We start from the raw sequence: 24,727 nt of genomic DNA on the forward strand, positions 1-24,727 counted from the left end.
ACTAGGATGGTTAACCACCATTTTAATAGTGGTTGTGACTCTTCAGCTGTGCATACGCAGTCAAAGATGCATCGCAATTCAGACCGTCCCAATATTAAATAGTGGCGTCTTTTCCGGAAGTGGTTGCTTGGCACGGGGATCGCCTACTGACACTGCCAGTAGGTCGCTACTGGACCATGCTCTATGGGACCTATAATTATGTATGTGTTTTATCCACGCCATCCAGCCATTTTGGATTATTATTTTAGGGTATGTGCCAAAAGAAAAAATGAGGAATATCCAAATCTCAGGTGGATCACACTACGGCTATGATTGAATGGCCACTGTTAAAAAGTTCTAGAGGGCCACAAAAGTTTTGGATCAATCTGATATTTTTGTTTTCACTTCATCCAAGTTTTTGTGACCTAATCAACGAGTTGGATGGAAAATAAACATTGCAGAGGGCCCTGGGAAGTTTTTAATGGTGGTTGATCAATCACCACTGTTTCCATATTATGTGGTCTGCCCGAGATTTGGATCTGCCTCATTTCTGGGCTCATGCCCTAAAACAAGCTCGTAAAATGAATAGATGCCATAGATAAAACACATACAACGTGATCGAGCCCACTAAGCATTGTCCACGAGTGAGTGGCTACTCACGACTTGACTAGGCAAACTCAACTCGTCGAGTTCAGATCTGACTCGATTGAACCAAGTGGGTGAGTCGATTTGAATCAAGTTGACCTTGTCTAATGCAAACTCAAATCGAGTTGAGCTCATGTCACATATGAGCTATCCTTGTCAGACTGTCAGTTAGATTGCCAGAGGTCACGATTCATATATATATATATATATATATATATATATATATATATATATATATATATATATATATATATATTTCAGATTCGATTTTATGAAGAGGCTGCAATTCTGGCAAGTGAATTTAGGTTCTGAGTTGTGATTTTAGTGTGTGGATATACCCGTTGCATCCAAACTGACTTGGTACTTGTGATTGGATTAGACTCAATCTAAATTAGTTTAAGCCAGACCCAGACTCAAATTGAGTCAGGTATGCTGGACTCGGAATGGAGCTGGGTTGAGTTCAGGTCAGGCATATTTCAAAACAATTGGATCAGCCCTGGTCTGATTCAACTTGATGCCCAGCTCTAAATTCTGGCAGTACTGTTAGTAGGTAATTATTCATGTCCTATTGCTTGTGTCCCGGGCACACAGAGCCCCATGGTGTTGGAAGCTGTGGGATCCACATATGATCTTGACAAATATTGCCCATCAGTTTTGCAAGAGCACAATATGACATGTGACAGGATTCTAAAACTCAGGCACATCAAGAACTAACGTGGCCATACCATATAAAATAGCTGGGATTTAACGCCCCATTGGAAACTTTGTCAGGATGATATTTGTGCCTACAGGTTATCTAAGTGGTAATAACATTATGAAAAGTTTGAATGGCATATAACTATCATAGTTAGCTCTACGAAGGTTCCAACTGTGGATGTTATTACTCTCATTGTTTCACTTTATGTGGCCTACGTTAGTTTTACATTCACCTGATTTTTAGATTCCAATCCTACTGTGGTCTTGAAAAATTACTGGACTGAGTGGGAATTCATTTATTATATAGGCCAGAAGTGGACGTCTAATTTTGACTATTAGTTAGTTTCTTTCAACCGTCCATTTCTTTTACAGGTGGAAGTGCAACCTACGTCATGTCAGTACACACACTCCATGTTAGCCACCCCTACTAGGGATTGATACCAAGACCTCAAGTGTTGAAATGAGGTATCTCCACTCAGTCTACCAGTTGAGCTATGGATCTGGGTGTGTTCATTGGATCGGTTTGATTTCTGGTCAATGTGTTTAATCGATGGGGCCCTACTGATGAGCAGTTTGGATTTCACGCACGTGCCAACATAGTCACGTGCAAGAACTATAATGGTGCCACAAAAATTTATGCACTTAGAATTCATCCCATCCACATGGGTCTATAATTTATGAGGCTTCAAATTGATGCTCAAGTATGCCACGTGTATGGTGTAGGAGCCTCCACACAGTAAAAGCAACCTCGCTGAAATTTTATAACTTAGGGCCTATTTGGGAGCCTGGATTTGGAACCCTTGAATTCATAACCGCTGGATTTGAAATACTCTTGTGGTGTTTGGCACATGGGCTCAGAATTCTTTGTAATCCAAAAGTAGCCATGCATATTATATTTACAGATGTTTGAATTTATTAATAAGTCAATTTTAATATCTTTAATTAGTGTATCTATATAATGTTTGACTAAACTGTTGTAATAATCCTGTTGAAATATATATACTTTGCTTGAAAATGATGAAATTCCAAATCTTAAATGGGATACAAGCATAAGATCACATCCGATTGACTAACCAATGATTTTTAACCATCGACTAACAAACAACTCCTCAGACGTCCTCATGCTAGGCATGCTTGATACTTAAATGCTAAGGGGGTGTTTGGATCATAAGATAAGCTACTTATCCCTCACGTAGCTTATATTGGTTTTTACTTATTAAGTTCAAGAGATTAAGTAACTTTAAATAAAAAAGTTTTAATAACTGATCTTAAACCAAGTTTGCTTATCTGAAATAAGTTACTTATCTACCATGTTAGTAGAAAAAGTAACTTATTTGGTGGTATCCAAACGGGCCTTAAGAAGTTGCATGCATGGCATTCATTAACACAAATACAACTGTGTCCCATTGTCATCAAGTCACATTCCAAAAATTAAGTACGCCAAATAATTTTAAACTCTATTCTTAGACACTTGTGTGAAAATAGGACCATTGGATATTTTTCATTTTTAATTGTTCAATAAGGAGGCATTTGGAACATAAGTTACTTAATATAAGCTACTTATACCTTAAATAACTTATCTTAATTTCTATTTATTAAACTGAATAATTAACTTTAAGTAAAAAAGTTACTTATAATTGATCTTAAACCAAACTTATTTATCTCAAATAAGTTACTTATCTATTACCATGAGTAGAAAAAGTAACTTATTTGGTGGTATCCAAGCAGGCCCTAAATGTCCACCAATCTAATCAGATAATCAAATAAACTTGAACTTTTGATTCGTGATATTTCTTTGTTGGGTGCTTATCCAATAAGTGAAGATTTTTTTAGGGAAATGAAATTTATTAATAAGTATGGGTTGAATGCTAGGTGAGATCTATGAATGACCTTCCATCAAATAGGTATGACCATGTATCTTGATCCAAACATGTTGGAAGAAATGTGTCGAAAATATCGAAAAATAAAATAAATTATTTTCGTTTCACGAGGCTTACTGTAACGCCCTGAAATTCGGGGGTCGAGCATAACTCGGCTCCCGAGTTCCAAAACATCACTTATGCAACATAATTAATGAGAGATGTATGTTGATTGTATTAGCACATAAACATGGGATAGATTAAGCCAAAACGCAGATATGATTCAGGGGTAAGTGAATAAAGCAAGCGGAAGACTTATAGTAAAATATGTGTACAAGTGTAAGTCCTGAATTACATATACAACCGGATCGTGTAAAAATGTTATTTATCAAAATTATAAGTACAAGTTACATCATTTCGATTCCCAAAATAATCATCCCATAGATCCCGCGCAGATCGAGGCTCGCTAGAACCCGTCTCAACTGCATATAGGAGAAGGCGGCCTCGTCGTCATCCAGCTCCGCTCTGCCTCGGACGTCGCATCCACATCTGCAACATCGGGGCCTAAGACAGTCTGGTGGGTGTGCAACACCGCCTAAAGCGTGGGAGTGAGTGATCAACTCAGTGGAACAATAAGGCACTGGTTAACATGCTATCAGTTCAATCAAACAGTAATGATAAAGCAGGACAATTAAATAAATCCTAAGTACTCTTATTAATGCAAGTATGAATGCGGTATGATGCGTGCCCTCACGCGTACACCCTCAGCGTCTTCCTCTTACGTTACGCATGACATCGCCTCAAAGTGCGCCACATCTACAAAGCACATGCAAATGCGGTGCATGGATATGATTACCAAGTTGTTATTAGTCCAATTCATACAACAGGATTGGGAAGCTAAGATACCTTCCTCATATCACCATCCAACAGTGATCCATACTAGGGTCGTCATTCCTAGACATCTCATACGATCATATAGTTGAGGTCGTAGCAAAGGGCTCGTCACCAATCAATGCACGCCTTTCATGCCCTTACTACCACAGATCGGCTCGTCACCTCCTTGCGGTATCCAGGTATGCTCGAGGTCACTACAAAGGGCTCGTCACCAATCAATGTAGGCCGACAAAGACGAATATAGTGTCCCATACCACCATAATCGGCTCACGAGTTTAGTTGCTCACTTTGGTCACTACGGGAGGCTCGTCACCCAGCGTGGGCCGACGGCTCGACCACGGTGTCCCATACCACCATGCCGGCTCATGAGTCTTAGCGGATCGGTACCATGGTTATTAGGATTTCACTTTGGTAAGTTCGGTACCCTAGATTCAAGCGGTAGCGTCCATACATGGTTAACATACACTGGACAATCGGGTTAGTTGACGAACTCGACTAGCACGAGCGCACGTTGAATTGAACGACATAGAGTGCGCAAACACTCCGCGTGGCCAAACCACTGCCGCCAACTCTAATACGACTCGGGTTCGTCTAATGCGTCTCACGTGGCGAAAGCAATCTCAACCACGACCAAAGGGTCAATTACCGATTTCCTGGACTAAGGCATAGTCCCAAACATCCTACACTACGACAGATATTCATATGGAATGTAAAACAGTAATGGATCAACAACTCAAATCATGTTACATACACATCTGAAGAATAATCAACTTAATATAAATGTAAGCATAGGAATGCTTGAATTTAAATAACTTGAAATGTAAATGCATAAAGGAAATCATGCGCATCCATAGAAGTATTGAGAACCACTTCTCAACGCCCACACTTAGTGTAATCAGTTACACTTAGGTCATTCATGCATTTCTACAAACACTTAGCATACAAGGAATAACATACATGACCAATAATCATGGCAAGCACAAGTGCGTATTTTATACGTATACGGTACTTTATAAATACACTTAGAATACACAAATCTCAATATAGCACATGCATATCAGGAAAGCAATGTAAACATAACATTTGACATGTGAAATCTCATCCATAACAAGAATAAATCACTAACTGGGATTGAAAGCCTTGAAAACCATAACCTATACACTTAAAGTCCGCACCTTAAGCGAAGAAAGAACCGCCGAACTGATTTAGACGAGTTGTCTTCGTCAACGGCGCTAGAATACCCTAAAATAAGGATAGAAATGAGATACAACAACACCAAGTCTAATCTAAGCTCTAACACAGGTTAGGGTTAGGTTAACTTACCCCAAAAGAACTCAGAATCGCCAAAGGAACGATTCAAAGTGAAGATTCAAAGGTGAAGAAGAACAAGGAAGAATCAAGGTGATTCACCAACTAATCTCTCTCACTTCCTCTCTCTTTTCCACTCTCTTTCCAAGCTAGGGTTAGAGAAAATTCGTATGGAAATGAGAGCTAGGGTTTAAGGACTATATATAGGCCTTAAAATGATGGAAATAACCCCAGGGTCAAGGTATACTTAGGTTATAACCAAAGTACGCCTTTCTCGATCCAACGAAGCACTTCGGTGGGCCTATAACCACGAAAGGTCGGACTTAAGCTCACCGACCATGGATCTAGGTCAGCCTGAGTTTTCGTACCGACCGTCGATCAACCGTGGCGGACCACACTCAATTCAACGATCACGAAATCTCATCAAGTCCACAAGCACTAGGATATGCCTGGGCCAACCATCCCGATCGGAGGGTGAAATTGGGTCAGAATCCAACGGTCGAATGCTTAAAATCGTCGCGCAAGCGGCACGACTCAATTTCATAAAAGCTTATTAAATTCCAACGTTCTCACACTCTTCACTCCGAACTCAACCAAATCGACCAGAACATCGGATCGACTTGATTTTCGAGGTGAAGACCAAGCCCAACTCGGTGACCGCAACAGCCTAAGATCATCGCCATCGGACTTTCGACGCGGTCTAGGTCCGATCCGAGATCTTCCAAAAATTCCCCAGAACAACTGGATTTAGCGATGGATCCCAGATTTCTGAGTAACGTAGCGCTCACTAATCTACACGTTTAGAGCCATGCAGATACAATTTAAAGTGATTGATGCGAATTTCACAAGCAATCAAGTAGAGCGCTAATTACCCCAAAAACAACTACTTAAGGAAAGATTAGCACAAAAATTCCAAGGTCGTTACACTAAATCACATAAAAATTATGTTGTCCTTAAAGCGTGATTCACTCCATTATCAATTGTTGATGGGTTACAAGCGAATTACTTTCAGGGTAAGACAAGCCTATTTGGATCCTATGTTCAGCAATCATGAAGGGTTCACTTAGGAACAATTCAACGCTACAATCCAGAGGATCTGATGGATGAGGAGAGAGATGTGTTTGAGTTAATGGAATTTGGATCGGCATGGTCCATTTTATATAGGCATTAGGGAGTGGACTGTTGCTAGGTGGTTATCATTGGTTCAGAACGTTTGAAAAATATTTATGATCGTTGATCATTAATTTGAGCCATTTTTGGTCATCGGATCGGAAGATTTGACTGTTAGATCATCATAGCTTGTCCATTTTCATCTCTAACTGATCAGTAAGAGTCTACCAATCTTAATCGGTGGACAATCCATTGTTTAAATAAGGCCATACAATATTTTTTACTTCTAACTAATCTATAAATTTCCATCAATTCGACACTTGGGCAATAGGACAATTAAATCCTTATTTCTTACTTCAATGTTTCTATTGTATCCCTTGATCAAGTGGGCCACCCTTGTACAACCAAATAAGAAAAGTTTAGAAGATGAAAACAACAGTTTAATTACATTCAAGATGAATGGGTTGCCTAATCGATGATTGGAATGGTAGATTCATATCATATAACACATGTTTATATAAAGTTGTGCCGGGCTAGAGTAAAAGCCCGATCTCCAACTCAAAACTTGCTCGGGCCATAAATGTGAGGCCCAAGACCAGCCTAAGTCAAGCAAGTAAGTCCAAATAGAACCAAAATTTCCATTGGGCTCGTTGGTGGGCTACCTAGCCCATTTCCACCCTTAGAAACAACATTGCAAAAATTATTTAGAATTACAATTAGCTTATTAATAGCTTAAAATTATTTATTAATAGGATTTTCCATTTGGCTGCCAGCATTTTAGGCTGTGGACTGAAAACCTCTTACCTAAAACTATTTAGACAAAACTACCAGTCTCATTAAAAGACGGGCCGTTAAAAACCTAGGATGGCAGCGAGGAAATTAAAGTAATTGTTTTCTATTAAAATGAACATTTTACCCTTTGCGGAGGGGACAGTTTCAGAGTTTATAACCTCATTTAGTGGAGATCAATGTCACTTACTGCTATTAAGGCAGGAAGAATACAAGTGATACTAATGAGTTTGGTAGGACCACTGTAGTGATAGGGTGATATCTACATCCAAAAACTTATGTGGGCCACAATACATAAAGAATGGGACTGAATATAAAGCATTCGTAATACTTTCACATGTGTGGTGACCCACCTGAGTATTGGATCTGCCTAGTTTTGGGGCTCCCACCTTTCTTCCAGATCGCAAATTAGATGAATGGAGTGGTTTTCAGAAAGGCGTCATTGATGGACCACACCACACAAAACAATGAGTAAACACTTACTATTGAAATATTCATCGAGCCCAAGAAATTTTAAATTTTGGATCATGCTGATATTTGTGCTTTTCTGGCCAAGGTTTGTATGACCTTATGAACAGGGTGGATGGCTAATAAACCTTTTTTTTTTGGCTTTACATGGCTGTTTGTTTGTTCAACCCCACCTTTGAAAATCAATGGGGCTAATGATGATATTCATGATAAATCTACCCATCCACCATTATCGTAATCTTATTTGAGTGGGTAGGCTCAAATATGAGGCACATCCGATACTCAAGTGTAGAACACTATTTATAACAATGGTATTGAATGCCCACAATAGTCAAGAGCAAGAAACTCATGTGTCCTAGCATAACGTCTTTGAGAAACTGACTCCTTTCAAAAGTTTTTCTAGCTTATTTTAGTTGGTGGACCTAAATATGATGAAGATCTATAACTCAAGCAAGCTACCCAACTTATTAGTACACACCCACCCTTAGATTGGAGGAGCTCCGTGGACTTGGTGTGACTTACCTGGATATTTTTGAGAAATCTACCCTCTCTACCGGTTTCATCAACTCATTTTTGGTGGTGAACTAATCCAACACTCAAGTGGGGCGCCAAACTACTTTTCTTTTTTCGTAGAAAGCAAGCCAGGAGTACTCTCTTTTCATTTATCTAGAACAAATACTGAGAACATGCAACAAGCCGAGCACACCCCCAAGAAAAAAGAAAAAGAGAAACAACCCATATCTTGAATGCAAAGGTGATAGGAATGAGGGAAGAAGGAAAACAAAGAAGGTTAAAAAAAGGAAAAAGAAACGAAGATTACATGGACAGAGAACTCAGGACTCGGGTCATTAAAGGAGACTGGCAATCTCAATGTGGGTCACACTATTCGAAACATTGGTATTAAACACCAAAGCAAGTGGGTCACACTATTTGAAACATTGTTACTAAACACCCAATGCAAGTCCACCACTACTAAAACATTCATAGCCCACCATGATATTTTTGAGAAATCTACACTGTACGCTATTTTTATCAGCCCACTTTAAGGGGTGTGCTCAAATATGAGGTAAATCCAACACTCAAGTGGCCATTCAACTTACAACATTAGTATTGAATGCCTAACAACATTGAAATAGCACCAACACCTGTTGAAACTTGTGTGCCCCACCATGATGTTGTTGAAATTCACCAATTCCACAAAAAATTTCAGCTTGTTTTAGCCAGTATGACCGAATATGATGAGGACCCAAAACTCAAGTAAGCCACATAACTTCAAACACTATAGTGAACACTAACAGTTGTAACATAGAAGCTCCAAAACGTTATGTGGGTCGCTGTAATATATTTAAGAAATCCACCCTGTCCATCATTTTCATCAACTCATTTTAGGTAGTGGGCCTAAATATCAGGTAGATCCAACATTTCAATGGGCCATACCACTTGAAACAGTTATATTGAATTCTCACCATTGAAATAGTGCAACCCACCTTTTGAAACATTTGGGCCTACCATGATGTTTTGGAGAAATCTACCCTGTCCACCATTCTCATCAGATCATTCTATGGGGTGGGTTCAAATATGAGGTAGATCCAATACTCAAGTGGCCCTTGAAAGATTTCACCTATGGTCATTCAATGTGTACTCTTTCCTTAATGTAGCCCACTTAGGATTTGAAACTGCCTCATTTTTGGGCCCGCCCACTAGCATGACCTGAAAAATAGGCAGGGTGGACTTCTCAGTTACATGCATCACAGTGGACCTATCGTAGGGTCAGGCCATGTCAACGGCCTATAAACATCTCACTGGGCCAGGTAGGTTTCAACTTAGGCATTGCCCTCCCAACTATTTCATGCCATCTGGTTCACTTGAGTTTTGGATCAGCCTTATTTTTTGGCCCACCCTTTATCATCAGTTGGAAAAATGGATGGACGCTGTGGATTTCTCAAAAACATTACGTTGGCCCTTAAGTAGGTTTTAATGATGGGCATCATTATCTCCACAGTTTCCTTTGTTGTGGTTCACTTGAGCTTTGGATTCACCTCATTTTTGGGCTCATGCTCTAAAATGAGCTGGCAAAACAGATGAACTGCGTGGATAAAACACAAACATTGCGTGGCCCATTGGTACCTAGCTATTCCGATCAGTTAACATCATGCATGCAATAAATACTAGGTCAGTGTAGAGATTGAATGGCAGCCCTTGAAGCACTCAGGCCCACCGTGATATTTATGACAATTCCACTCGGTCTACCATTAATTTTAGCCAGGTCATTCTGCAGGTTGGGCCTGAAAAAGTGAGGCAGATTCAAACCTCAAGTGCTTCACAAGGTGCATATTGAACACCACCGTTCAATCATTAATCATCCAATGCATCTATTAGTTCTGGTAGCTCATGTTATATCGTGAACTTAGAATATGAGGCAAATCCAAAATTCAAATGGGCTACATGGGCACCAAAAAATGAAGATGAGACAGCAGCCATTCAAACATTTGGGGTGACCACCATTTTTGTGAGAAATTCAAGCTGTTCATTGGTTTTGCCACCTCACTTTAGAACATAACCTCAAAAATGAGAGAAATACAGTACTCAAGTGAGCGACAAAACTAGAAACAGTAGGGTGGGGATTGAACGGCTGTCATTGAAACACTCTTTTGGCCATGGAAGGTTAGATCAGGGAAGTATTTTTGCGTTTTCCTTTCATCCCAGCGGGAACGACCTTCTCACCAGCTTGGATGGCATATGAAAACATCAAAATGGACCCAGCAAAGTTTTAACAATAGGCATTTCCCTTCCCACTGTTTTCTGTCCCAAGGTCTAGTTAGCATTTTGGATCCATCTCATGTACTCAAATGAGGGAGAAAAACAGATGGACGGGGCGGATTTCTCACAAACATCGTGGTAGGCCTCACCTGCCGTGAGGGTGAGGTCTAACGCAGGCGCCGGGAGTTGTTAACTGAGGGGTTGGTGGAGCTTTTAAAGCGTGGGTAATTTTCGTACTGACAAAAAAATAAAAGAAAAATGCCAAAGGCTTTCATGTAGGGAACTAATGCCAGAGGTTTAATGTCGAATAGTGAAAAATGTGAGTGGATTTTTAGAAATAAATTTGGAGGAGATTTCGGTCCATAGCTCAAAAGGCAGAAGCCCTGTGAAAAAAATACTCCCATTAATTTATAATGATAATTTTAAATTTTCATTTCCAAGGAGATTTTCCTCATAACATTTTGAGAAAGTACCTATACTGAGAATTTCTCGAAAAGTTATTTGTCATTATGTCACTTGTTACCATGTCCGTACACTATTGGGGACTGCACCAGCTTGATTGGCCATGGACATATGGAAGTAGAGGCGGGTATGAGTTGGATCGGATTGGGTCCAACTCAACTCGATCTGAATTTTTAAGTAACTGATTCGAACTCGATCCGATCCGGGACCGAGTCCAGATCAGCTGACTTGATATATCTGATGCACTACTAGCCTGACCCGAACCGAGTCTGACTCGGTCAGGGAACCGAATCGGATCGGGTTAGGTACCATTCAGATTGGGAAAGAGAAGTGGGTGATACTAAACCGTAAGCGGATTGGCTTGTGGTGTATTGACGTCAGCAAGTTCTTTGGGTCAAACTATGAGGCATGTGTCATATGCAAACCGTCCATCCATTTGGAGAGCTTGTCTTAAGGCTTGAGCTGAAAAATAAGACAGATCTAAAGATTAGTTGGACCACACTGCAAAAAATAGTGGGGGATTGAACATTTACCATTGAAACCGTTTTTTAGATCAAAAAAGTTTCAGATCAATATAAAATTTATTTTTCCACTTCATCCATGTATTTTTAACATTATTAATAGATTAGACGGAAAATAAACGTTATGGTGGAGCCCATGTAACTTTGAACTCATTTGAGCCGTTCGTACAACTCAGAGCTCGAGGTGCATATGCTCTTGTCTTCGCACAACACGTATTTACACCAGTTGAATCGCTTGCACGTGATACAAGAAATCAAATTGAAGTATATCCACAGACCACAACGCTGTATGGTTGGCGTGTGATACAACGTAAATACATGTGGGCCCATCGTGAATGCATGTGGTTGATCCACGCCGTCCATTCGTTTTTCTAGATCATTTTAGGGATTGAACCCAAAATTTATGCATATCCAAAGCTCAAGTGGACCATACCATCAGAAAAAGTAGAAGTAACGATTTCCACTGTTGAAAACTTTATAAGGCCCCACTGCCCTAGTGATATTTATTTGTCATCCAACCTGTTCGTAAGATCAAAAAGACATGGATGAAGGGAAAAAACAAATATCAGCTTGATCTTAAACTTCTTTGGCCCCTAATAAGTTTTCAATGATAGATGTTCAATTCACACTGTTTTCGATGGTGTGCTCCACCTGAGGATTGAATATACTCTATTTTTGAGATGAAGCCCTAAACTTATCTATTAAAAGAGATGGACTGAGTGGATATATAAATTGCATGAATAACATTAAAGCCCATAAAGTTTACTTAGATCCACTTCTACACCAGCCCATCCAGTTCCGAACCATGTGTCAAGGCTTAGTAGTGGTACACCTGCCCAACGTAGGCCTCATCAATGTGCCACCCACACTTCCCTCACGTCACCTCTCTTGGGAAATGGTTTAACCTCAGCCCTTTATTTCTCAACAGTTAAAGATGCAAATATCCAACGGCTCTATTTTAATTTCATACTACATGACCAGCTCGGATCGGATTGGATCGGTCTGGATTGACATTGATCTGAACTTGATCCAATGAACGGTCGGATCTGACTGATCCTATTCGAACCGCACTGATCCAGGCCTTCGATTCAGTTCGTATAAGGTCAGATCCGCCGAATTGGGTCGATTTCTGCCCCGCTCTAATGGAAGGCCTACTTACAGCTAACCTCCATTTCCTATGACTATAGCAGTGGGATGCACCCAAGGGTTGGAAGTCACGTACAACGTAGGACCATATTTTAAAATAATAAAAATAAAAAAGAATAAATAAATAAATAATAGGTGAAGGTATTTTAGTACTTTTATTTGTCACCAAGCAACTTACCATAATTTAGAGAAAGCGGATTAGGCAGTGCTGAGCTCGAAACAGGCAAAGGCTTTGAGAGGACATCTAATGTATCAGTTTTATCTACCACTCATTTATTTTTTCAAATCATTTTAGAGTGTAAGCCAAAAAAATAAGGTGTTGGCGAATTTAGTCATGTAGTACATGCACTTATAAAGTTTACAGCAGCTGGAACCACATTGCAGGTGGATTCAAGCCGAACACCATTGACTCGTGGCGTTGAGATAAAGTGGTCAGATTTGATCCAAACATGAAGCAGGATCAAAGCTCAAGTGAGCTACGCTATAGGAAGCAACGGTGGGATTTTAATTCCCATTGCGTGGTCCACTTAAATCTTGGATCTATCTCATTTTTGGATTTAGACAGGAAAATGATATAGAAAAATGGAATTAGTGGATAAAACCTACACATCACGGTGGCACATCAGATCTTCTGCCAGTTCTAATCTTGGAAAGGTGGAGACTGTCCGGCAAAAGTCAGTAACCATGATTATTATTATTTATTTTTTTTACAAAAATAAATTTCAAAAAGATGACTTGAAAGGCCTCGCGGTAAAGAAAATCCAAAATCATGACTTCGGATTCCATGCACGAGACGGCAGGAAATTGCTTTCGATAGAGGTGGCTTGACTTTGGCACCACATCCGCCAACCCATAGTCATCGTACGTGGGACAGTTGATTAAGATCATCAGCCATCACACACTGTAAGAGGATTGTACGTGGGCCAGTCGATTAGGAATGTCAGCCATCACAATCAGCCATGGCGTCAATGCCCCAATGTCTATCTCTTCATGGGTAACCACAGCCACACCCAACCAATTAATTTTATGGAGGAGATTGGAGCTGTGCATGAGCCAAGCGAGCTTGAAAAACTTTCACGGCTTATTTCGATATAGCTGTAGAGAATTTTTTTTATTTTTTATTTTTTATTTTAAGACTCTCTCAATGTGCTGAATCCCAACCTTTCTCCTCATCATAAGGCTTACACCAAGGCTTGCATATAAACTCCATGCAGTACTCTCTCTCTCTCTCTCTCTCTCTCTCTCTCTCTCTCTCTATATATATATATATATATATATATGATTTAGGGGTTGGGTCAGTTGAGTTAGGTTGCTGGGTTGAATCAGTTACAAGTTATGTGTTGGGTTTGGTCAGGTTGAGAGTAGACTCGACTTAAGGTAACATCGCATTGACTTGATCCATGAGTTCATCTTAACTCAAAAGGTTTGACAAACAAGCTAAGCTCCAATGGTAAGCTCGAGGTTGAGCTTGAGCTCGAGCCTGAATTCGAGGAGAGCATGGATGAGCCAAGCCAAGCTTGACCCATCTCAGCTCGGCTTAGCTCGATGTACAGCCCTAGTTGAGATTGATCCGAAAAGAAAATCTAAAGATGGATGGTACTGCTACTTGCGGGATTAGATATTGCATTGGTGGATCACGGTAGACGTTCCAACCTGGAAGGGATTGTAAGATCCCGTCCAATCAATTACATGGGTAAGAATTTCAACACTTACTGGCCCATAAATTAGACCATTGGACTCATCAAGTGGGCCACACGAACATGAAGAAAACGGATGGTTAAAGAGAGATCAGGAGCAGTCACATCCATAACTTTCTAGATGAGCCTATTCTCTTGATTTTTTGAGTGGTGATTTTCGATTAGATCTACCTAGTACATGGACGGGATCCCACACTCGTGTGCCGAGTTAGAAAATGTGTAGCACAGCTAACCACTATCATCTTATCTCCTGCAAATCCTTCACCAATTCTGGTATGACCATACCCCAACTCAAGTGTTACCACAGGCACGGAACAATTGCATGGTCGGCTTCCATAACAAGTGGTTAGAACTTCAAACTATTATCATGAGCCACAAATTTTGGTTGCCCATGTTGCCAGAACCATGCATATTAACTTCATGGTGCTAACTTGATGTAGAGAGGGTCGCAGACACTTTCATGTCCAAGATGGACCAGAGAGAACCTGATCGGAGGTGGAGGTGATCCAGACCATCAGAACCTTACAATAGGCGTATCTCATAAACAGGAATAAGTTACTCGACGTATCATAACTCATTTTGAGGTAGGACTAGCTACTTTTGCCAACCAACCCAGCTATGCCGGGTTGTCCTATAGTAAGTTTTAGTTTAATTATAAATCTTCATCCTTTAAGCCTCCGTAGAACCCCATTCTCGGACCCCGGCACCCATTCACCAGGTTCCGATCCTGGGATACTACAAGGAGGGTTTTTAAATCATTAGTCTGATTCATAATGAGCATAACAAAAGCATAACCCACAAACAATAGGCACAAGAACACCACCACAAAATCCACTATGATCAAAAACTTTTTAGTACATGCGGCTGAAAGGGGAAAATACAATGTAATAAAAGAAACAGAACACCAGAAGCTCGGCTTCACTCACCAACTACAACGAGACAATGCATGCGACTGAGTCCTGAAGACAACTGCACGCATCAATCGTGCATAAGCTTATAGAAAGCTTAGAGGCTGGTGAAAGTGTGTGCGCAAAATAGACGTGCTCAAAATATAAGGTCAGAGTGATGCAAAATCATGGTGATGAACACATGAATGCAATCAACCGTACCAAGGCTATGCGGTGTAAGATATGAATGCTATCGGCCATAACACGGCCATGCAATGCGAGATGCAACTCAAGCATGCCAATCCTCATCATATATCAGTATAGTTCTCATTCAGGATAATCACCGAGGTTTAGTACACTCCAAGTGGCACCGCTGCTCTCCTAGCCGCACAGTCTAAGTGAGCGTAAGAAACCTCACTATCCACCTGACCAATAGTCTACCAATACCTATCCGACATATTGATAGCGGACCCATTTATGAGCTGGTTAAACTCAGCCTAGTATTGCCCCTACACTCGGGCGAGTAAGGCCACACCCCTTTCCAACCGATTACAACACAGTGGGAGACGCGACCTCCTGGTATTCGGCCCTCGTGCGCTCATATATCCACTCGGTCTCGACGTTAGAGTCATTCTCTGGTACCATCTGGTTTAGGAATTTTCACTCAGGGACATCTATGACGCCCCGATACTTGTAACAATATTTTCGGTATACAATCCAGCCACCCACGATGTGTCGGTGGAGGCAATGACCCTGATGTCACTAGGGCATACAGTAATCACAATCACACTAATGCAAGTGCATGAATCATACTATCAGACATGCAATAATCCTGCGCAACTCCGCCTATCAGGGAGCCCATAAACAGTCTGCTCGAAGGCATATGCTATGATCAATCACTCCTCATACCAGTCATACATATGATGCGTATGATGATAAATCATGGATCTATACTAAACATGCATATAGGGATGGGCTCTGCGTATCACAGAAATGGGCCTAGACGGCCTGCAGAGTATAAGTATGAACCTATCAGTGACCTTAAGGAGTGTGACAAGGCGGACATTTAACCAACATTGTCCTTACAATGTGGACGTCAAACCAACATTGTTCCCAAGGCTTAGCCCGCCATAAAGCACCATTACACAAACCATAGGAAATCACACATTGCAATGGACTAATATACATCTCATTGGGCCTCGACCCATAGTGCTCAGATACATCAAATGGGCCATCTCATATGGGCCTTATATAAGTCAAGTGGGCCGCATCAGTGGGCCTTATGTACATTGCAATGGGCCATAACCCATGGGCCTTTAAATACGTTAAATGGGTCGAATCACATGGGCCTTATGTATATACCAAGGTGGGCCTCAATAATGGCCACAAATACACCTCCAGGTGGGCCTCAACAACGGCCATATGGTTGAATAACTTGGATGCAACACATGCATCATGGTGGGGCCCATATAGGCCCACCATCATATATATATATATATATATATATATATATTATATAATATTAATATATGTAAATATATACAATATTATATATAATAATAATATAATATTATATATATATACACATATATATGTATATACATATATAGATATGTATGTATGCCCACACACACACTCACACACGTGCACACACACCCACATGCATACACACATGCACACACACCCACATGCATACACACGTGCACACACTTGCACATTCACGTGCAGCAGGGAAGGGTCCCACCGTCCAGGACGGTGCGGACGAACACAGACATCAAGTAGGCCCCACCGTCCGTCTGGACGGTGGGCATGTAACACATGCACCACTGTGGGTCCCATGCGGAGCCCACCATAGTGTTTATCTTCCATCCGATCCGTTCATAAGGTCACACGGGCCAGGGAGGAGGGGAACAACAATTTTCAGCTTGATCTGGAACTTCTGTGGACCCAGAAAGGGTTTCAATGGTAGAGTTCAATTCACACTGTTTCTTGTGATGTGGGCCGCCCGAGCGCTGGATTGGCCTGATTTTTTAGGGGGGTCCATGTCAAATAGTGGCCCACCAAATGGGCGGTGTGGATACAAAATATACATCATGGTGGGGCCCACGGATGGAGCCGTGGGTCCCTGCCTCTTGGCCGCGCTGCTGCTTTAAATTTTATTTTATTTTTTTTTGTTTTGGGGCCCACCGAGATGTGATTCACAATCCAGCCCATCCAACATGTGAGTCCCACCTAACTGACGGTCCATGCCAAGTTTCAGAGGCATCCAAAACTCGGGTAGGCCCCACCAAGCGATTTTATATGATTTAGGCAGGTCTTCACATGATTTTAGATGGTATGGCCCACATGAGTTCTGAATGAGGCAGATTTTTGGGATGGACGGTCAGTCCATGGGGACCCATCAAATGCACGGCTTGGATGGTTGAAAGGCATCAAGGTGGGGCCCACAACTGGGGCCGTGACCCCCAGCCCGCCGTCCGTCCGTCGTCGAGCGCAGGCAGCGCCTGTGGCGCTCTGACGGCAGCAGCATGTGCTGCCTCTTCTTTCTTCTTTTTTTTTTTTTTTTTGAAAAAGGGATTTTCTGTGGTTTTCCACAAACGGGGCCCACATCAGCCAGATCCACTCCAACCATCGGATTCCACGGTCCAAGACCGATCAAATGAGTCTAATATACGGCCTGTTTTTGGCGAATACAGGGATCTAGGTGGTTTTCAAGGGTGATACCGCTATTTCTTATGGTATGGCCCACCTGAGAATCAGATTACCCTAAAAATTCGGCTCAACGCCTAAAATGAGCTGGAGAGGAGGATGGACGGATTGGATTGAGCACATACATCAAGGTGGGGCCTACATAGGTGGCTCATCCCAAAAAGGCAACTAACCCCTTTTCTTCTTCTTTTTTTTTTGTGTTTGCTAGTACACATCCACGTCAGTGCACACACCTCACTTCCAACGTCCAGGGACCAAACTTCTGATTACATTGCTATGGTGGGTCCCACGTAGATGTGGCCCACCATCATATATGTATATAATATATATTATATTATATATATGATACATATTATATTATATATATTTTATATAACATATAAGTATATACATATATATATATGTATATATATATATAAAAACATTGGGCCATCTAAACAATGGATGGTGTGGATCATCACCTGCAATAGAGTGGGCCACACCGTCTGATGTAGATGGACGGGGTAGATGTAACACATAGTGGTGGGATCCACACCATTACAAAGAAAGAGAGAGAGATACGGTGAGACAGAGGGACCCCGCCACTATGGGCCCCTCTTGATTAAATCAAATACAACAAAATGGGCCCCACCAACAAGTGGGCCCTAAAATTTAAAATAATGACAAATCACCCACCTTGTCTTCCTTCTCCTTGCTCCCTAGGACTCCTTAGCTCCTTACCTTCACTTTTAATGGAGGTTGATGAAAGATGAATGGTTGAGATTGGAGATGAGAGGGTGGGCCACACTTGAAGTTGAGAGAGTGTGTTGGATGTGTGAAATTTCTCATGGAATTTGGAAAAGTTGCTAGAGAATGAGAGGGAGAGATAGAAATAATGGGTGGAGGGATGGGTGGAGTGATGGTTGTAAGAAAGAAGTGATGAGGGGTATGGTTTAGTTTGAAATTGGTGGAGAAGAGGGATGGTTGAGGTTGAAAATAAAAAAAGAGGAATGGTGAGGTGGAAAGATGGTAGATTTTTAAAAAAGGAGAGGATAGGTTGATGTACTTGATGTAGGGTTGCATTTATGGTTAATTAGTGGGACTAATTGTGTAGAGATTCCCTCGAAATCCGCAACGCGCGGTGTTTCTTCGGAATAAACGCTGATCGGCATCTTCTTACCTGGGTATCGGTTCGGTGCGCAAGTCACGGCGTTGGAACCGCGGCGACGACGCGGTCGCTATGATACAACTTTCGGATCAAGCCGACGTCGGTGCGCGGGACCTGGCTTAGGATCGTACGCAAATACCGAATACGGTGCGAAGGTTGCTGGAATTTGACCGGAAGGACCGCGAAAGCTAGCGGAGGACGGATTAGGACACGGGTCTTACATGCGGGTTGTCCTATAGTAAGTTTTAGTTTAATTATAAATCTTCATCCTTTAAGTGTAGGAGTTGAGCGGCCCAAATTATTGAAGACTTCAACAAGTCTAACAACATATATATATATATATATAAAGTTCATTATTTCTAGTAAGTCATAAATTTTAAGGAGTTGTAGTTAGACTTGGAGTTTGATTCTGAGACTTTTTCCTAGGTTTGGTATCACTATTTAAAGGGTTGTAAATTTGTTTTTATCGTCTATCAATCAATTTTTGAATTTGTAGAATTTATTTCTGTTTTCTTATTTTCCTCGTGGATTCTAGGTATCTCTATGAGGAGTCTAGAGAAGCTCCGTGGATTCGGAGCAGTTATCCCCTTGAGGAAGACATTGATCGACCTCATCACGTCTATCCTTGCGTCAATTGGTATCAAAGCGAGGATTCCCCTTAGACCGAGGGAAAATAACGAAGGTACGGACCAAAATCCTATGAACGGTAATTCATGGATTCGTTATCTTTTGGAAAGAATGGAAGCTTTCCACTGGGAGAGTCAGGTGACCATCAGGCAACCCTCGACCATCTTGCGGATACGCTAATTCTGCACTAAGCCCAAGGTGATGCTCAACCGCCCGTGGTTGCTGCACGGCATAAACCTAATTTTCGTAGAGCACTACCAGTGGTGAATCGTAGGGCTACACCAAATAATTCAAGTTCTAGCGATGAGGATGTTAATGAAGGTTTTGCTTGACGACCAATCCATAGAGGCGATCATTTAGATTATACTGAAAGAGACTATCGAGGTAAGGCTAAACTTCCTAGTTTTAATGGTTTATTACGCATAGAAGATTTTCTCGACTGGCTAGCTGAAGTAAAAAGATATTTTGATTACATGGATATGCCAAAGTACAAAAATGTGAAATTAGTAATGTTTAAATTAAAATCTGGTGCTTCTACATGGTGAGAGTAAGTACAACTCTCATGTGCCTGATAGAACAAGGCGCCCATCTCATCATGACTATGGATGAAACACCTTCTTCGATCACGATTCCTCCTTAGTGATGACGAGCGGGTATTGTTCCAACAATGCTAAAATTGTCGACAGGGGAATCGAACCATCACAAATTGCACCGAAGAATTTCAGTGGTTGACAACACGAAACGATCTATCAGAAATCAAATCGCAGAAGGTAGCACAATTTATAAGTAAGTTACTATCGACAATTCAGGACCAAGTTCAGATGTACCAGGTCAAGATCACAATGAAGCAGTTCAGCTGGAAAGTAGAGCAGAAACACAGTTTGCAAGAGTTCCTGTATTCAGCCTTACCCTTCAACTTAGCCCTCGATGCAGGTCCCACGCAAGATTCAGTACTGACACGAGGAAAACAAGTAGTAGGAGGACATCCTTAACCTTCTGCAATCATTTAGAGCAGCTCATCTAGGCCTCAACGTATATCGCCCACAATAGTGGGCCTTAGTAGGATTCCAAATCCTTACGGTCGGCCAAGGCCGAACAATTGTTATCGATGTGGCCAACCAAGCCACTTATCAAACACTTGCCCTCAACACCCCGCAACTCAATTGACCATTAACGAATGGGGGCATTGAAAGAGATGCGGCAGAAGAAGACTCTAGCTTTAATGAAGATGAACAAACCACTAAGGAAGGAGCTGGTGGTGAAGAATGGACGACTGAGGATCGTGGCGAATATTTGGTCGTGAGGCAATTACTGTACACCCCACGGAAGGAGTTACATCTACAGTGACATAATATATTCCATACGCGATGTACCGTCAATGGCAAAATCTGTGATTTGATCATAGACAGTAGTAGTAGTGAGAACATCATCTCAAAAGTGATGATATACAAGTTGCAACTACTTACGATAAAACATCATTCTCCCTACTTAATTGGTTCGATTAAAAGGGTGAACGAGGCCAAGGTATCTGAACAATGTATTATCTCATTTTCAATTGGTAAAACTTATAAGGATCAGATACTTTGTGACATAGTCGACATGAAAACATGCCATATGTTATTTGGTCGACCATAACAGTTAGACCGTGTTACGACCCACTGCGAACGAGATAATTTTTGTCTTCGTTAAGGATAGTCGAAAGATAATCCTTACCCCTATGACACCAGAGAAACACTTCAAAGCTTCTAAAGTGGAGGGGAGCTCCCTCTTGACCATTCATAATTTCATGGAAGAATCTAAGGAAACCGGCGAGGTATATGTCATAGTGGTAAAGGGTAAGGAATCGAAGCCCTTAGACATTCTTCTAAATTTATGGACATGCCTGAACGAATTTAAAGAAGTTTGACCTGAAAATTTACCCGATGGATCACCCCCTATAAGGGACATCAAACATCACATATGTCTTGTCCCTGGGGCTAGCTTACCGAACCATCCTAACCATCGGGTGAGTTTGAAAGAATGTCAAATCTTGCAAGCACAAGTGAATGAACTGATCTATACTAGTCAAGTTAAGGAGAGCAAGAGTCAAGTCAAGGAGAGCGTGAGCACATGTATTCTTTCAGCTCAAGAGCCTAATGCAAAGTATAAGGAAGAGGCTAATAAATATTGGCACTAAAAATTATTTAAGTACCATCAGCGAAGTTCATTGAATCACTCGAAGACGAGTTTTTTTCCAAGTGGAGGGGTCTGATGTAGGACGTGACACAGACACATTCTAAAAAGGAGAGTTAAAGAAGTCCTAGAGGGGGGGTAGGAGTGAATATGACTGTACTAAATAATCGAATAAAGTGTTAAATAATAAATAAATCAGAGATCTCAATTACCTAAGTATTGAAATGTTGATTTCAATTGATTCGTAGGACAACCTTCACCTAAAATGTTTAGGCAGGACAACCTTATTTTACGAATACTTTTAAAATCAAAATTTCAAACTTTGTAAGAGTAAATAAAATTAAATATTATAATCATTCACCACTTCAATTAAAATGTAAATACAACTATTCACCACATAAAAGATAAAAACATTCACGACAAACACAGAGAATTATAGTGGTTCGGTGTGTCAACAACTATTTTAAAACAGTCACACCTACTCCACTCACAAAATTACTCTCCATGTAATCTTGGCTTTCACTATAAATAAGGTTTTCTCAGGGTCACCTTAAAACCTAATACAGTTATGATTTTACCAGGTAATCACAAACAAAAACCCTTACCTAGATTTTCAGGCCATCTCAGACAAAACCTACATTGAGATTTTTTGGCTATATTAGAAAAACCAAAATAAGAATTGAAGGTAGACTTATCTTCACTGTAAAAGAAGTTGTAGCCGAAGAACCGCTTTTTTGGAATGTCGAATGTTCAATGTTCAGTCATATAGAAAAGGTCCAGGGTTCTATTGATTTTAATTAAGATTAAACCAAAGACTACTTAAGTTAATTCTCTTAAATTTAAAAAAGAGGAGTAGTATTCACTATCTTTAGAATCGGAATGACAGAGTCTGAGATTAAGGGAATTAAACAAAAAAGGTATAAAATTAATTTATAAATACAGTTCAATAGCTTGCTAATAACTAGAGCCTCTCTCTCTCTCTCTCTTGTAGAAGAATTTTGATAATAATAATTGATATTCTGGATTGAGAGAAAACCTCAATTTATAGGCAAAGAAGTTGAATCTTCGACTGACTTAAGACAGTCTTCGACTAGCCCTAGCACCGGATTCTGTTTCAATGGATTTTCATATTTGAGTGGGATAAGAATTAACCAATCTTTGATTGGTCGAAGGCCCAGTTCAACTGGTCGAAGGTTGTCTTCAACTGGCTGAAGATGCCAAAATTCGAACCGATTTAGTTGCTGGACTTCGAGTCGAAAACCCTAGGGCTGGTCGAAGATCCTCCTTCGACTAGTCAAACAACATTCGATTGGTCGAATTTGCAACAGAATTTTAGTTTTACTTCGATTTGTACTAGGAGTGGTCAAGAAAACTTAGACTAGTCAAACCAAACCTTAAGCTGGTCGAATTACAAGCAATCACAAGTATAAAAATTCAAATTAAATAGTTTTTGAAAGCACCTAAACCTAAGGTCTTTCTAGGGTTTATAATATCTGAATTGACTGAACTTCTTTATCTTTAACTTGATTAGAGACTTCAACTTTTCTATGGAGCTTGATCTTTTAATAGAACATCAGTTGATCTTGACTTCATCTTATCTTTCGAGTTTGATCTTCTATTAGAACATCAGTTGATCTTGAGCTTGATCTTTTACTAGATCTTGAACCAAGCTTGAACTTTGATGTTGAACCAAACTTGAAGATCACTTAACAAGTTGTTTTGACTAAATGAAATTTGACAAATAAAGTGTGCTTTAATCATTATAGCACTTACATATTCCTATCATGGTTGGACCAAAAGAAGGTAAACTATAAATTGATTATAACTTTTGATCTAGGTATCGTTACGGGGCGCAACTGACCAGTATCATGAAACGAAGTAGGATGAGAACTTGAAGACAAGTTCTTTTAAAGTGGATGGGATTGATGTAGAGAGGATCGCAGACACTTTCATGTCCAAGATGGACCAAAGAAGGCCCGATCAGAGGCAGAGGTGATTTAGACCATCAAAACCCTACAATAGGTGTATCTTGCAAATCGGAGTGAGTTACTTGACGTACCATATACGATTTTGGGGTAGGACGAGCTACTTTGGTCAACCAACCCAGCTCAACCAGGTTACCCATGCCGAATTTTTGAGATTTCATCAGATCGACAATCGAAAATCAATTTTTATTATTTATAGTAAGTTTTAGTTAGATTATAACTCTTCATCTTTTGAGCTTTAGGAGTTGTGTCCAACATGAAAAGTGTTTAGAAAAATTAGTAGAATAACTTGGTTAAACCATATAGGACACTTTCTATAAATAGTAAATTTACTATTTATATTAAGTAATTTACTATTTATAGTAAGTTACAAATTTTAGGGAGTTTTAGTTGTAGTTTAATTCCAAAACTTCTTCCAAAGTCTTGGTATCACTTTAAGCTTGATGCCATAGCCTTCTGCACTTTACACCCTTATAGAAGCACCAGGATGGGAATAGAAGCTTCAGTTGTATGCAGGCTTGGGGATCTAGCCCTATTTATATAGTTTAGAGGGTTGAGGATTTTGAAACCCATTAAAACTCCTTTCTCTAAGGCTCCACACAAATTTGGTAATCCTAGTCCAACTAAAACACTGTGTGACACAATTGTAGCGCACCACCCCTCATATGATTTTAGATGAATCACAACTGAGTGGGGTCCACTGTTACTCCCGATTACACTATCCAACCCTACGGGCAATCCAAACCATTAATCAATATGGCCCACCTTATAGAACTCTTACGTTCTTCCACTTTAACTACATTGATCAATGTCAATGATTAATCTTTGAAAATATGTTTTACTTTGAAGAAACATCTAAATAGTTA

Source organism: Magnolia sinica, chromosome 10, assembly GCF_029962835.1.
Source record: "Magnolia sinica isolate HGM2019 chromosome 10, MsV1, whole genome shotgun sequence".
NCBI lineage: Eukaryota > Viridiplantae > Streptophyta > Magnoliopsida > Magnoliales > Magnoliaceae > Magnolia > Magnolia sinica.